Consider the following 13,572-nt stretch of genomic DNA (forward strand, 5'->3'; position numbering starts at 1 on the left):
TCTCAAAGCCAGACGGTTTGGTTCAGTTCTATATTGATTGAATAAGATTTCAAAGTTTCATGCATACCTGATGGCGCATGTCGATGAGCTGTTGGAGAAGCTCGGGCAGGCCTCATATACAGTATTTCCACCCTAGACCTCACGAAGGGATATCGGGAAGTACCCATGGAGGAGTCCAACTGCAAGAAGGCCGCATTCACCACTCCCGATGGGCTATTTGAATTTATGGTGCTCCCTTTTGGTCTCCATGGTGCACCATTGACCTTAAAGCGGATGATGAACAAGATCCTGACTCCTCATTTGGTGTACATGGGTGCCTATCTTGACGATGTTGTCATTATCAGCAATGACTGCGAATCTCATCTCATCCATCTTCGGTCTGTGCTTGACAGTTTACGGCTGATGGGGTTGACAGCTAACCCTAAAAAGTGCAGTCTGGGTATGTTGGAAACCCATTATCTGGCATATTCCATGGGGAAGGGTTTGCTAAAGCCTCAAATGGACAAGGTGGGGGAGGTGCTTGCATATCCATGTCCCCGAAACACAAAGGCAGGTTCATGCCTTCCTTGGGCTCGCGGGGTACTACAGGGCAGAAAGAATTGTAGTATTGTCTGGACCAATGCTTGTGACAGAGCATTCTTGGGTCTAAAGGCCGCTTTATCCTTGTTCCCGGTTCTGCGCAATCCAGACTTTTCGAAGGAATTTATTCTGCAAACAGATGCAAGCGCTTTTGGTTTCAGAGCGGTGTTCTCACAATATTTTGAGGGGGAAGAACACCCCATCATGTTTCTCAGCAGAAAGCTCCTAACCAGGGAGCATAATTATTCGATTATTAAAAAGGAGTGCTTGGTGATTAAGTAGGCGGTGGAGTCCCTCCATTACTACATCTGGGGATGGCATTTGACCCTGGTGACTGACAATGCCCTGCTTCAGTGGCTGTACAAACAGAAGGATACGAACGCTCAGCTCACATGGTGGTCTATTAGCTTGCAGGCTTTCGCTTTTCATGTTCTCCACTGTTCTGGGGCTGCACCCACCAATGCTGACGTTCTCTCCCGCCTGGCTGAGCCTGGCTTGGATGGTCACTTTGCCCACACCAGTGTGGACAAAGCTAAGAGGGGGTTATGAGGTTTTTGGACTCTTTTAGGACCCTCCCTCCAATAGGATGGTGAGGCAACCACAGGTTCACAGCGCAGCAGCAGAACACCGCAGAAACAACTATGAGCTGATCGAGACTGCGCTATACGCGCCTGTCGCCAATGTGTGATGCAAGGGACATTATAAATGCAGGGAACAGTGTAACTTGGTCACTGACCTGGCTAGGACTATGCCCATTTGCTGTGTCTGTGTATAGGAGAGTGGTAGCTCTCACTGCAATAAATAAGCCTGCTGTTCCTGTTTCAAGTTGAATAAAGCTGGTTTTGTTAAAGTACTGAGACTCAGCCTCGTGTTTTGGGGTGCAAGACAGTGACTCACGCATCACAATATATACTTACATAGGTACAGGACAGTGGGAGGAAAGGGGATGGGCAGCAAATTTTTCTTCTTCTTGAGGTGTGCGTGTCTATTTGTGTCACTCAATGGAGGGCAAATCAATGCAACTGTTACAGTGCATGGGTAAAATGTGTGGATGCTGCAGAAAGAAATAACAGAAATGAAAGTGCGTCAGGGAGCATGGCTTTATCCAAAAAAAAAAAAAAAAAAACCAGATGCAGAAAAATGAACTTTCAAAGATGAATAGACTAACAACCTGTGGGTAGTTCAAAACCAGTTTGTCTCATGTGTTCCAAAGCCATGGCTTTAGTAAAAAGAAGCAATGGAAAGCATCACTATGACAGAAAACATGCATCATTTGCACAAGCATATCTGAAGCAGCCCAAATTGAGGGCACGAACAGACAGCCCACTATGACATATCCATCATAGTCCTCTCACATTCGTTTACAGCCTGGCAGTGTGCAAATGAATGTTCAATTAAAGTAGTGTGGATTTAGGGGCAACATAAAAAAAAAACATTTTCTGATGGGACTGTTGTAAAGGTGTGTGCTTTTTACTTATATTCAAAAGTTTCTTTTTACTTAAAAGGTGAATGTGATAGGCCTACTTTAATTTTTTCTTAGAGTTATTTAGTTGTTATATATGCTATGTTAAAGATAGTTGTTTATATTCCATACAAATACAAGGTCGATTAAATTCAAAAGCTTCACATGTTTAAAATCTTTACTGAATATTGAAAATAAATATTGTGGAAATGCTGTGGTAATTATACCTTCTTTTTTTATATAGACATTCAATGACTACATATATAGGGATCTGAATCATAGCACCTTTGATAGGAGAAATTTTTGTTGGTCAGACCTCTTTAACACTAGAATCCCTGAAGCCTATATAAAAACTGGTAATCCTGGCACACCTTAAATTTCTTCTCACCTCTCCATCAGCATCTTTTGTTTTGTAAATGTGTCGATCAGCACAAGCAGCAAGCTGCCTGCTAACCCATCCCCCTCTTTGATGGAGCTCAACTCTGGCAAAAAGTTCTCCCAGCTCAAGGCAAGGCTCTTTATCTTTAAAAGTTCAGGTTTAAGGTCATTGTTTAAGTTTAAACTATCCTATTATTTTTTTAATTACTTTGTGTTGATTCTACTGTACATTAATTTTGTGATTCAGTGTGGATTTACATCATAATTTATGTATTAATTTATGTATTAATTTTAAAATTACATGTCTTAATGTTAGATGTGATTAATCACGATTAATTACATGCATTTATGGGATTAATTAGTTAATTTTTTAATTGATTTCCAGCCCTAATAAAAAGATAACTAAATATACAGTGATGGGCCAAAGCAGGTTTGCAGTTGTGCGTACGCAAAACACAGAGTTTATTCTTGTCTGACGGTCTGATTTAAAGAGAACATGCCGTAGAGCTGAGCGTAAATGGAGAAAAACTAAACTAACTATCCACTATGAGATATTGAAGGTTAAAATAACAGAATACAATAACACAGTCCGTCTTGAGAGGCGCTACTATTTATAAATAACAATGCTAGTATTCCCAGAATCTTATTCTTTACGATTGATCGTCTGCTAAACCCATGTAACTCAAAGGAATGCCTCCAAAATACTTCCAGTGAAACTTGTGAGGCTATTGTATTTTTCAATCAAAAAATTAATGATATTAGAAATAATATAGTATATCTCCCCAACACTGCAGATCCTCCTAAATCCCAGTACTCCGTTATAAACAAATTAAATTCTTTCACCAGGATAGATTTACCTGATTTACATAAAATAATTTTTCAACTGAGACCCTCCACCTGCATCCTTGACCCAATACCAACAAGTTTTTTCAAAGATGTATCGTGTGTGCTAATTGATAGTATTCTTGACATAGTAAACTCGTCATTAGATACGGGGGTCTTCCCAGACTGTCTTAAGACTGCTGTAGTTAAATCCCTACTCAAGAAAAATAATCTTGACCCCTCTGCTTTTGAAAATTTTAGACCCATTTCTAACCTGCCTTTCTTAAGTAAAATTCTAGAGAAGGCAGTCATTATGCAGCTAAATGACCACCTCAATAAACATGCTATTCTTGATAAGTTTCAGTCAAGTTTTAGAACAAATCACAGTGCAGAAACTGCACTCATTAAAGTAGTAAATGACTTAAATGCAAATGTAAATGCAGACAGAGGCCATTTATCTGTTCTCATCCTCTTTGATCTGAGTGCCGCATTTGACACCATTGATCACAATATTCTTAGAAATCGCCTTTGTCAATGGGTGGGCCTCTCTGGTAGTGTCTTAAATTGGTTTGAATCATACCAGGCAGGTAGAAAATTATTTGTTAGTTGTGGTAATTACAACTCAAAGACCCTTGATATTCTATATGGTGTTCCACAAGGCTCTATCCTGGGTCTGCTGCTCTTTTTAATCTATATGCTTCCGTTAGATCAGATTATCTCGGGGCATAACGTGAGTTACCACAGCTATGCTGATGACACGCAACTGTATTTATCAATAGCACCTGATGACCCCAACTCTGTTGTTTCACTAACACAATGTCTTACTTGTGTTTCTATATGGATGAATAGTAATTTTCTCAAGCTAAATAAACAGAAAACAGAAATTTTAGTGATTGGCAATAATGGATATAATGATGTTATTAGAAATAAAATAGATGCATTAGGATTAAAAGTCAAGACGGAGGTACAGAATTTAGGGGTAACTGTTGACTGTAACCTGAATTTTAAATCACATATTAATCAGATCACTAGGACAGCATTTTTTCACTTAAGAAATATAGCAAAAGTTAGACGTCTTATATCATTGAAAGATGCTGAGAAATTAGTTCACGCTTTTGTTTTCAGTCGACTAGATTACTGTAACGCACTCCTCTCAGACTACCCAAAAAAGACATAAATCGTTTGCAACTAGTGCAGAATGCAGCTGCGAGAATCTTAACTAGGAAAAGAAAATCCAAGCACATTTCTCCAGTTTCAATGTCACTACACTGATTACTTGTGTCATTCAGAATTGACTTTAAAATTCTGCTTATGGTTTACAAAGCCTTAAATAATCTCGCTCCATCTTATATATTGAAATGTCTAAGACCTTATATTTCAAATCGTAACCTTAGATCCTCAAATGAGTGTCTGCTTAGAATTCCAAGAGCTAAACTTAAAAGAAGTGGTGAGGCAGCCTTCTGCTGTTATGCACCTAAAATCTGGAATAGCCTGCCAATAGGAATTTGCCAGGCTAATACAGTGGAGCACTTTAAAAAAACTGCTAAAAACTCATTACTTTAACATGGCCTTGTCATAACTTCATTTTAGTTTAATCCTGATGCTCTGTATATTCAATTAATTATCATAACTATTCATGGTGACTCTAAAATCCGTACTAACCCCTACTCTCTCTTCTGTTTCTTTTCCCGGTTTTCTGTGGTGGCGACCTGCACCACCACCACCACCTAATCAAAGCACCATGATGTTCCTACATTGATGGATTAAAAGCCAGAAGTCTACGTGACCATCATCATCATGTCCTTCCATGAGAACCCTAAATACAAAGAGGACTGTTCATTTATGTTAGGTAGAATGCTCAGAGGGGGCTGGGCGGTCTCATGGTCTGGAACCCCTACAGATTTTATTTTTTCTCTTCAGCCATGTGGAGTTTTTTTTTTGTTTTTTCTGTCCTCCCTGGCCATCGGACCTTACTCTTATTCTATGTTAAATAGTGTTGTCTTATTTTAATTCTTACTTTGTCTTTTTTTTTCTCTTTTCTTCATCATGTAAAGCACTTTGAGCTACATTATTTGTATGAAAATGTGCTATATAAATAAATGTTGTTGTATTATTTATTAATTATTGTTATTTTTTTTTTAATTATTTGCCTTGTTTTCTTCTTATTATTATTAAAGTGTGCTTGAGTGTAGCAAACAGAATACAAGAATGGGTAAATAATGAAGGCTGGTAATTTGTGCACTTATGAGATTATACATAAGTGCACTGTGCTGTTGTGACATTCTTTTGAGTTAATAAAGTTAATAAAACTATTGTAATAATCATAACCTGTATGTCTTTTTCCATACAAACAATTGTAAACCTACTTTTGCTCACCCCTGTATATAGACATAAAATGGTCTGTACACAAAAGAAATAGAAAGACTTGGGAGTCACAGTCACAATGAGGCGTTATACAGTTGCATTGCTGCTGGTATAAAGGAGCCACAGTAGCATTTCTTGACACACTTCTGAATAATTCATTGGCTGAAAGTACTCCATGTTAGTGTGTCAGAGAGAGGATGTGCTGCAATGTTCATAATGGCACTAAGTTTTGTTCCTCCTCTCCTTTGCTACTACCTCCAGGGAGTCCAGAGTGTGTCCCATAACAAAGGGAAAAAAAATGTAACTTTTACAAGTCCTATAAATGTACACTGTGTGTTACAGATGCAAACCAAGTGTATGTGTGTACTGTATAATATTAACAATAAGAGCAGCTCACTACTGAAAACGGCAAATATAGGAGTGAGTCGGGATTGAACCGGGAACTCTTGATTACAAGTCAGCAAATCTTACCGCTATGCTACGGAAGCTGTTGTCTTTTCCTTGAACCTTTTGTGAAAATGTTTATTTGATCTTTGGACTTTAGGCTTCATACATTAAATAGTTTATGCCTACATTTTGTCATTTACTACTAAAATATGAAAAACATTTCTGTTTTAAAAATGTGTTTACACAGATTATTGTATAAACAGAACACACATGAAATGCGTGTGTTCCAAATAACGATCTTATTATTTCCACTCTAAAACTCCACTTCACTCCCAGAAAATCAATCAAGGCATGAGCAAGGAGAAGTCCGTGCACATTCTAAGTCGGTGGGGGGATGGAATAGCCAGCTGCTTGTCTTTATCGGCACATTTACAGGACAAAAGACGCTGGCGAAGAGGTGCGAACGGATTTAAGGTGCGGCCGGATCTACAAGTTTTTTCGTAGGGTCTGGTAATTCTAGTGTTACAATGCAAATCACTCTGGCTCCCCAAGTTGCTCAGCCAGAGTGATCACTCCTTCAGTCCTTGGGAGTCAGCCTCTCACTCTGCTCAAGAGGCTTTCCTTCCCAGCTACGTGCAATTTTCTTCCTCGAGCCTGCTCCCTCCAACTCCGTCACAACAGCTCCTTCAACCTCCTGCCTTCTTCTCTCTCTCTTCCGTTCTCATCTCGTTTTCCTTTTGTGATTCTCCTCCTCTCGCACCCATGCTTCCCCTTTTAAAATGGGGACATGGCACAGCTGTGGCAAACAGCAGCTCCCAGAATGAATTAGGGACATGGGCAATCCTTCACCTGTGCATTAAGTGCAGAAGTGCAGGGTCGTCCGCTCCCACATTGTGCAGAGGAACCACTCTAGCCACGCTACCACATCCCCCCACACGAATATGTGAATGTGGCGATTATTGATTCAAAATGCCAAACAACCTGTGGACCTCACTACCACAGACGAATAAACTATAAAAGCTTACAATTAACTCTTAAGGAGTGTTTACATCGATACTGATGTTACAGAATACAAAGAAAGGTGTATGCTGGGTTCTACAGAGCCTATTGAACAATCATGAAACTGCGTGGAAAGAGATTTGCTCTTCTGTTGTAAGGCTGAGTGTGAATGCTTTTTGTCACGTATCATCACTGGTGAAGAAATGTAAACTGGAGACCAGCAGACAGTCAGTGGAATGGCACCTTTTAAAGAGAGTTTAATGCTTACCTCTTAAGTAGGGTAGGTCATGGCTATAGTTTTCAGGGACTTATGCCATGTTGTGAAACTGTTAACTTAGATCTTAGAACTTTGAAACAGCTAAAGAAGTATTCAGTTAAAGTAGTACACACACAAAGAAGTTTAGTTTGAAAACATACAAGCAATCACAAAATTTGGGTGAGTTATTCATCATTCTTCAAGCAAACTCATTTCTTGCTCTCTCAGATTTCACCTCTTGGGAGTACGCAAAAATGTAATTTGTTTAAAAAGGTTTTGGAGTCAAGAACAGTGCTGAAGAAATGCATACAAGTGCAGAATACAGACTAGTACAAGAGTGGGAATTCATACTCTTGCTTCTTACCAGCAAAAGGCTGTTGAAGTTGACTGAAATTATATAGAAAAATGTGGAGTTTAGCCAGAATATCTAGTTATACTTCAAAAATGTTACAATAATTTTGAAAAAAATTGTGCAATCTAGTAAATATTTGTGCTGCAAAACCTTCTAGAGAATCCCTGAAAAAGCAACAGGGATTAGAAAAATATGTCCTATAATAATATACACATAGAAAAGACCTGTGATCATATGCTGTATCACTTATATTGCTAAGGAATCCAAATTAGAAATTTCTGTATCAATTCAGCTTATGACATTGAAATATGGCATGCCATTCAAATACCTGAATAGACAAGGAACAAACAAGGTGTAACCTATTTTATTTCAACAACATTTCTGCCTCGAATACTTAAAGATGGATCCACCCATATAGTGGTCATTGCACAACACACTCCCAGAGCCCAGGTTTAGTCATTACTTGAGATTTTTCAAATTATTGCCAGTCTAAACTCTATAATGAAAAAAGAAGCATAATGTACATCTTCTTTCAGGGTTAACTGCCTCAGAAAGTCTGGTTAGAGTTGGATATTTTAAATTACTAGGGGGCTCTGCCCCCTGCTCACTTCGCTCGCCAACCCCTGTGTTTGGTTTACTGGATATACAATACAATTTATTTTTTGTATAGCCCAAACTCACACAAGAAGTGCCGTAATGGGCTTTAACAGGCCCTGCCTCTTGACAGCCCCCCAGCCTTGACCCTCTAAGAAGACCAGAAAAAACTCCCAAAAAAAAACCTTGTAGGGAAAAAATGGAAGAAACCTAGGGAAAGGCAGTTCAAAGAGAGACCCCTTTCCAGGTAGGTTGGGCATGCAGTGGATGTCAAAAAGAAGGGGGTCAATACAATACAGCACAATACGTAGAACAGAATAAATCTTCAATAGAGTATAAAAATAAAAAATCTAGAAGTACGGAGTAGAATTTCACATTAGATGATATCACATAATATGATTTGGATTTGTTTTAAGTCCTGGAGACCTCATTCATCAAGCTGCCTCCCCCATTTTGCCATTCCACATCTGAAATAGCGCTAATCCGATGAAAGGACCCCTCATTCCCACGTCCCCATTCATCAGGGATTACTTTACCTTAGGCAGGCAATCTACAATTTAAAGAGATTGTTATTTTCTTGTGAATTGTTACATATGCATTATTTTCACTTTTACTTTAAAAACTTTTGTAAAAACAATACTTGTTTCTTTATTTCTTGCCCCGCACTTGGGTACATCTCTTTCTTCCCAGACATATAATACTGCTCGTGTTGTGAAGGGTGTTGCGGCTGAACGTACGCTAAGGATATGCCTTTGGATCATTTGCTGTCTTTTTGCTGCTTGCTAGCTGCCTCTTCTGCCTGTCGCATGTCGTTGTTTTAAGAGCTTGGAGCACATGATGCTTGCCTGCCAAAAGCAATCCAACAACTGCTAGCTTAAAGGTCTGTTGACTTGTTTTAAATGATGGCTCACTGCCTGGTCTCGCGTGACGTTGTAAAAGCAATACCTGTCTTTTACTTCTGGCCTCGGGCGTGGTTGAATTCTTTCTTGCAGGATGTATAACGCTGCTCGGTTGGGGTAGCTGCTGTCGCGCTGCCCTTTGATCTTTTTAAAGCCTGTACAGCCGCTGTCCTTTTTTGCTACGGCCCTGGGACAATCTCTTGGCACCAAGTCTCATGTTTACGGTCCCCGCGAGATGCACTGTGGCAAGCCTCCTTGTTCTCGCGAGTCTTTAAAATGTCTTTCGAGATTATCACGTATTGTAGCTTTGCATTTGCTTTCCATTCCAGGATTTTCTTTTATATATAGAGAGATAGTTTTGATTTAAGGACAGTATGCACATGACTAACTTGTACACTGTAATTCTAAACAATATATGCTGATGATGAGTTTGTGGTACACATAAAAAAAATTTTTCTGGTAAGCTTGGTCTTCATTGCATACAGATTTTTTAAAATTACAATAAAACCTAAAAGGGTAGGTCTTTTGTCCCACTAATCACTGCAGCAGCTGCCTCAAAATGAGGACAGACTTAATCCCCATCTTTCTTTCTATGAAGCCTGCTTTTTTTAACCCTTTAACGTATTTGGGAATATAAAAAAAATCAAGAGCATACTGATTTCCATTTTAGATACCCATAGCAGTCACAATATGTTACACCTTAATGTTTTGATAACTTATCTTGGGATTAATAAAGTATCTATCTATCTATCTATCTATCTATCTATCTATCTATCTATCTATCTATCTATCTATCTATCTATCTATCTATCTATCTATCTATCTATCTATCTATCTATCTATCTATCTATCATCAGGTGTTATATAAAAAGATTAAAAGTATGATTAAAGTTTCATGACACTATATTCAAAGGCACATGAGGACATTTAATTTGGATTTCTGAATTGGGTACATTGTGGCACTTCTTCTTAACTTATGAAAAGGAAATTTTCACTGCAGTGTGATTAAGGCTGAATGACACTGATGCATTTCACTGACTTGATTATTTGTATTACACAATGTGCGGCTCAATAACGTCCTGATAACTTTATCGTGCAACACTTTATGGCTAAACTTAGCAAATTTTGAGACAATTGACATAATGAATTATGATGGGTACATGAAGTTACTGACAGAAGAGATCGTACTCTTTTGGGCTCCTGAGCAGGACACAAATAATGCATCAAATTGAAACATTTATATGACTAGCTGCCACTCAAGGCATCAAAGAAAACATATAAGTGTTGAAAAAAATATTATAACACGAACATAATTCAGTATCATTTGTACTATTACCCTCCAGGTCTGCTAAAGAACTTCCTTGACGACCTGGAAGTGCTGCTCTCCTCCATTGCAGATGATGGCAGTCCACTTCTAATCCTTGGAGACCTGAAAATTCACTTGGATAGTCCTTCCGCTACAGAATTCTTTCCTCTTTCAGCCTGAAACAGTTCCACACCCCACCAACTTGCAGAGCCAGTAAACTGCTAGACCTTGTTTTCTCTCAGAACCGAACACCCACAAATGAAACAGTCACTCCATTAAACACATCTGAGCACCTTTTCATTCAGTTCTTTCTACTCCTTTCTTCTCCCACCACCATTACTCCTATCCTACTGTGTTCTTCTGTCATCGCCTCCGCTGTCTCTCATTCCCACCGACTTCTGTTCCTTGTCTCCTCTGGTCTTACTCCTCCAGTCCGCTTTCTCTCTCTTGATGCCATTGCTGCTACCAACACCCTGTGCTCAACTCTACATTAATGTTAACTGTCCTCTTTCCTTACGCCTGCATGTGAAAGACCCTATCCCCCCATTTCTGAAGCTCTACACAGCCTACAAACAGAGCTTAGGACAGTTGAAAGGAAATGGAGGAAGTCAAAAGGCTAAGCTAAACTGGATAAGTATTGATCTCTTCTATTTTCCGTCACGTCTGCTACTACCAACACTAAAGCAAGTTTCTTTTAAAACAGGGCTAGCAACAAGTATGATACTCAGGTTTTTTTCTGCTTTCACCTCTATCATCAACCTTCCACCCCAATCTCCTTTACAGTTGAAGACATTTTCTTGTGAAAAAGGTGGCTGTCATCAGCAGTAAATTCCAATCACTCCTTGCCAGCCAGTGTTCAATCTGGAACACACCACAATAATCTCCACTTTCTTCCCTGTCTCTAATACTAATGTCTCCAACCTCCTGTCTTGTCACTCTAACTACCTGTTCACTTCATCCAATTTCTTTAAATTTTCTCCAGGCTCTCTCTTTCATTTCTGCAGTCACACACATCATTAACATCTCACTCGGCACTAACACCTTCCATGCTATGTTCAAAAATACCGCAATAACTTTTCTCAAGAAGTCTACACTTGACCCATGTCAAGAAATTAACTACAGACCAGTCTCTTTCCTCTGCTTTCTACCCAAATCATTTCTAATAAAGTTTCTTCCTTTCTTTGGACAGAACAGGCTACTTAATGCTAATCATTCAGGTTTCAAGACAGGCCATTCCACCAAGATGGCTCTACTCATTTCCGTCAACATGTTACGGTAGGGCTAGAGCTACCAATGTGTCATCTGTGCTCATCCTTCTATATCTCTCCTCTGCCTTCAACACAGTCATCCATAAGATCCTCCTTGCCACACTCTTTGACCCTGGTATTACTAGGACTGCCCTCAGGTGGTTTAAGTCCTACCTCTTAAGCATATCTTAACATGTACCCAGACACAGACAAATGTAAAGTGTGTACCAGGCAAGCATGGGGTTTCCCTAGGATTGGTGCTGGGCATTTTCCTTATCTCTCTATACACTTTCTCAGTAGGCCCATCTTCCAGTCCCATAGTATCTCATATAATTGCTGTGCCAATGATATACAGCTGTACCTGTTGTTCCCTCCAGAGGAACACACAATATCACCTAGAATCTTGCCACATCTCACGAATGTTACAGCCTGGATGAAGGAGCACCATCTCCTACTAAACCTGGCAAAGATGGGCCTTCTTGATATGCCAGGATATCTGTCTGTCCATTCAGCATCCCATCTCAGATTACAATCACTAACACATTTCAAGTCTGGGGGATCAATGATCAGTTGTTCCTTTACTCAATATGCACAAGATAAGACTGTATCTGTCAGAATATGCAGCACAACTCCTGGTCCTGACTTTGATCTTGTCAATCTGGAATACTGCAACTATTAGATACTAGGAGTAGAAGAATGTGTCACCAAGTTTCTGCAGATGATTAGATACAGTAAAATGCAGCCACATGCCTGGTGATCAACTAAAGATGTTCTGTGCTTCTTCTTGCCCACTCAGGTCTGCTAATGAATGACATCTGGTGATGACACCTCTCTCTCAATCCAAACTCTTATTCATGGGCAGTTCCTAGCTGGTTGAACAAACTGTCCACCTCTGTTTGAAATTCTGACTCCCTCGATCTGTTTTAGAAGTATTTGAACACTCCCTTGTTTTGCGAATTTCTCTTTAACTGACATAGGAGTGTAACTAGCTTGTACAATATTTTGCTCTGAGCTCTTCATTTGAAATGATCAATTTTGTGACCTTGTCTTGTATCACTTGTTTTTAAACAGCCCACAAACTGATGTTTACTTGATTATGCTGACCTCGTATTGGATAAAAGGGTATACTAAGCAAATAAATGTAAATACAAATGTACCATTCATTTTAACAAAAAAAGCATATAAAAGAGTAAGCAAAAGATTGATCATTTTAGTAAAACTATACAATTGTAATTCATCATGTAGTATTATTTTATTTTTATTTTACAGTAAAAAATATCAGGTATAACGAGTGCTGGGAGGTATACCGGTTCATACCGAAAACCGTTTTTTATTTTTTTTATGATATGGATTTTTCTTATACCGCAACACCGGTTTAAATTGCCTAAACGACATTCGGAACGTGGCGCAGTGGGAAACTGTTCAAGTGGAGGCCTTTTTCACTGCTACACTGCTAAACACAGATTTGTTGCACAGGGGCTCTTTTTCACTGCTACTCCACTAAATAAGTAGTGGTAGTGTAGGTATTGCGCGGTGAAAATGGACAGAGAACATTCCGAAACTGAAGCTGACGATAAAGTTGAACATAATGACACAGAAGAACTTCTGCCGAAAAAAAGGAATCACGTTCGTTTCCTGGAGATACTTTGGTTTTTAAAAGGTCGGATGTGGACCATTATGTTCAAATGTGTAAATACTGTTTCTATACTACTGGATAATACTGCATGCCAAGTTGTACTTGTTTTATTTATTTTCAATACAGTGTAATTTACCTGGGTACTGTATAATAGTGTGATGACATGTTGACTTTATTCTCGACATTTTCACTTTAATCTCGATGCTTATGACGAGAATAAAGTCGACATGTTCACTTTATTCTCGACATTTCTATTTTATTCTTGCCGTTTTTGTCAAGATTAAAGTCGAC

The 13,572-nt window shown here is 39.0% G+C and overlaps 1 protein-coding gene across 5 annotated transcripts in view; it reads right to left on the bottom strand.

Moving 5' to 3' along the window:
* Nucleotides 1–13,572, bottom strand: part of mapre3b (microtubule-associated protein, RP/EB family, member 3b) — a 280,639-nt gene that overhangs the window by 96,082 nt on the left and 170,985 nt on the right. The window contains exon 3 of one of the 5 annotated variants that reach the window (XM_051925015.1): nucleotides 1,497–1,633. The exons of the other annotated variants lie outside the window; for them this stretch is intronic. The gene's annotated coding sequence lies outside the window, so the exon portion shown is untranslated. The remainder of the gene's footprint in view (nucleotides 1–1,496; nucleotides 1,634–13,572) is intronic. 5 annotated transcript variants of the gene reach the window in all.

The sequence above is a fragment of the Erpetoichthys calabaricus genome, chromosome 3 (genome assembly GCF_900747795.2).
Source record: "Erpetoichthys calabaricus chromosome 3, fErpCal1.3, whole genome shotgun sequence".
NCBI lineage: Eukaryota > Metazoa > Chordata > Cladistia > Polypteriformes > Polypteridae > Erpetoichthys > Erpetoichthys calabaricus.